This window comes from Penaeus vannamei, chromosome 27, assembly GCF_042767895.1.
Source record: "Penaeus vannamei isolate JL-2024 chromosome 27, ASM4276789v1, whole genome shotgun sequence".
In the NCBI taxonomy this organism is placed as follows: Eukaryota; Metazoa; Arthropoda; class Malacostraca; order Decapoda; family Penaeidae; genus Penaeus; species Penaeus vannamei.
The window spans coordinates 17,735,401-17,738,803 of NC_091575.1; the positions used below are offsets into that span (position 1 = coordinate 17,735,401).

Here is a 3,403-nt window from a genome sequence, read left to right on the forward strand (position 1 = left end):
CTGTACCTATAAGTAAGGAAGGCTGTAATTGACGAACGACTTTACGGGCACGCTCAGGTTTTGAAAAGGACAATTTACATTGATTATCAATATGTACATGAGGGAGCAATACTGTTATTTTTCCTTTATGTAATTTGTGCTTCCTTATAATTAAGACTACCATAAGTTCCCAAAATATGGTTTGCTGATTGCGCCACTACAGCATGTGTAAATAGAAACTGGTTACTGTGATTGACAGGATTTATGTCTTGAATCCTTGCGCAGCAGATCCTTGCACCTGAGAAAGGCGCTACAGATGACAGGGTCACATATCCATCAAACGGTCATCCTGTGCGGCTTGCTTAGATTTCCGGGCCGGGTTTACCAGCTTGTGTCTTATGGACTCTCTGAGAAGGATTTACCCCCGATAATCCTGCAGGACGAATCCTGTAGGACGAATCCTGTAGGGTGACCGCGCAGGTCATGGTTTAGGTAAACTGACCAATCCAGTGGAAAAAGAAGTCAAGAGTATATATCAATCTCCAAGGCCTTGTTACTGAATTTATTTTATGGATCTACAAACAGATGTTCAAATTTCTGCCAAAAATCCTATTGGTGCAAGCATCAAGAGCGAATCAAGGAGCGATTCTGCCGGGGCTGCTTTTCTCTGTTCATGCCTTCAGGAATTCAGGATCGGATTTCCAGGAAAAAAAATGTAAAAAATCTTTCCCTTCTAATATTTTTAATTTTACATGCAGTGATCATGAAAACCTTTATGGGTCATTATATTGTTGAGCCTCGTGCAATACAGCTTATCTGTATAATGCGAGGAAGATTTCATATCTTCTGTGCCGCGGCGTCAGAGACTGATGCACCCTGTCACACACGCCTTCATAACCTTGTAGGGACGTGGATTTCCAAGCGCCTATTCGGTTTCTATATCAGGAGACCTATAACCATCTCAGGGTTATGGACACTTGACAGGGACTGGTCACCAGACGCGAGACCTTTTCACGATAGGTCTTCACTTGCAAGCCAGAGAAGATTAGGTCTTTGCTCAAGAGATCCGCACTGAGACCACTTACGACCCGTACTTGCAAAGTGTCTATGCTAATATTGCTAAGATAAAAATGGAAATAAGTGATAATTGGTAAGAAATTATGATGTATAGACAGGTAAAGAATACAGGCTAGAGATGGAAACATACTGATCCAATTTTCGTTTGTTTTCATGTGAATGCGATGGTAAAGACACTGATTGAAGAAACTCGCTGATACAGATGATGTGACATAGAATTGTAGTTCAGTTTTAGGGGTACGTGATAAGGAGTCCGGCCTGGAGTGGAAGCCGTTGAAGCCGGAGTAGAAGGGACTGGCGAGACAGGGATTAACGGAAAATGCTTCGACAACAGGTAGCAACGATATCCATATTACGGAAAGTTTTGTATGTTCGGTTAGCAAATTGAAAAATGATAACATCCGGCGAAAATAGAAAGAATCTTAGCTTTTAAAATGTATTACTAGCAACCGAGAGCGATATGAGGGGTAGCTATGAGGTGGTGTTCTCAACATACCTAGACTGAAAAAAATGATTGTACGCTCACGTGCAACGAATGGCATCAAGTAGAATGCCGAAGTAAATGGGAAGGGAACACGGCCAAGTGAGAGATCTCGGTGGGGTGTGGAAAGGTTTGACTGACCTGACTCTCCATGAGGTAAAAATAAAAGAAAATTGTCATGATCCAGGGACAGTGGAAAACTGCCCAAAATCGTTCAGTTACGACATCTTAACCTGGATGGATGTTGACGCTATTGATATGGTATAGCAATTGTGAGTTTAGGGAATTTCACATTCATCTCTTATTTCCGAGGACTAAAGAGAGCGCCCAACGTGGGGCTCGAACCCACGACCCCGAGATTAAGAGTCTCGTGCTCTACCGACTGAGCTAGCCGGGCTTGTATTGTGTAATACAATATTCCTTACCAATAATATTCTCAGACGCCTTGTTCTTAGGCAAGGCAATTTCCCTTAGTACCACAATATAATTATGTGCTACTTTTTAACTTATTTAAGACTGTCACTAGAGGGTTCAGTCTCCCCCAATAAGGTGCAACAAATGATAAGGTTATTTGCGGATTAAGTCTTATCTATTGCAGTGAAGTTGTAGGATTTTTTTTTCTTGTTCAACTATGAAAATTTAACGGTAAAAATCTACATGAATGCAAAATGATATCTTTATTCCACCCTGAAATACAAGAAAATACCATAAAAAAATATTAGGTACAGATATTCATATAACCCTTCCGCGTTCTTAAACGACCATCTTCGAAGTTTAAGAACAAGATTTGTTTCTCTAATGTTATTAACTACTTTGTATTTTCCATTATTCGCCTGTAACTAGATGCAAGGGTGGCTTCTTCATCGGGGGTTGGGGATGGGGGTGGGGGTGGGGGCTTGGTATGGGTGTCTTTGTGATGGTACCCATGACGTTTCCTGTTACCTCTGGTCCCGTCTACGGCGCAGTGACCTGGTTTCTCCCTGACCTTATTTGACCTTATTTGTACTTTGGCCAAGAGAAAGATCATGTAATGGGGGAGCATACTTGGTTTCTTTGCGTATTTCCGTTTTGTTTTCCTTCTTGTTCCCGTATATATACTATGCGCTTATAGTTACGCGCACACACGCACGCACGCACGCACACACACACACACACACACACACACACACACACACACACACACACACACACACACACACACACACACACACACACACACACACACACACACACGCACACACACACACACAAATACAAATACAAAATACAACACACACAATTTATTGCGAATGCATGATACTTCTCTTTCAGAAATATTATTTTTTAAAGAGTTGATCACTATGACAATTACCATTAACAGTGATAATAAAATTCAAGGGGATATTGATTTAAAAATTGAAATGTAGTTGTTGGTGAAGAATCGGATGAGTACAGCATATCAAATAAAACAGTAAGGGTCTCCTACCTATTATAAGAAGTAGAGCCCGGGTCTATCAAAATTAAGCTCTCAAATCATATATAAGAGACCAGCTAGACCAGTTAGACGCGAAAAAAACATCTTGGGGTCTTGGGTTCAAGCAGGCCACGTTGGCGGTCCTTTTGTCCTCCAAATTGTTCAGTAACGGTCAATTTGCTGCTTTATACACTGGTGAAATAAGGGTCATTTAATGCCACATAGGAATGGCACAGACAGCGTTGCCTTCAGTGGGTCCTTTTGTCGCGTCAGTTGTCGGATTTTGGCCGCGAATTTTGAACTCTTTAATCTTTCTAGATAAATTAGATCTTCGAAATAATTTATTTACTAATCTTCAAAGAAAGCAGGATAACCAAGTCTGCGCGCCCTCTCACAAGCACATACGCAAGCAC

At 41.3% G+C, this 3,403-nt stretch overlaps 1 non-coding gene across 1 annotated transcript; it reads right to left on the minus strand.

The window, feature by feature from the left end:
• Positions 1-1,861: 1,861 nt before the first annotated feature.
• On the minus strand, positions 1,862-1,934 carry TRNAK-CUU (transfer RNA lysine (anticodon CUU)). Its single transcript has one exon. It is a non-coding gene; the product is annotated as a tRNA-Lys (tRNA).
• Between the last annotated feature and the right edge of the window lie 1,469 nt (positions 1,935-3,403).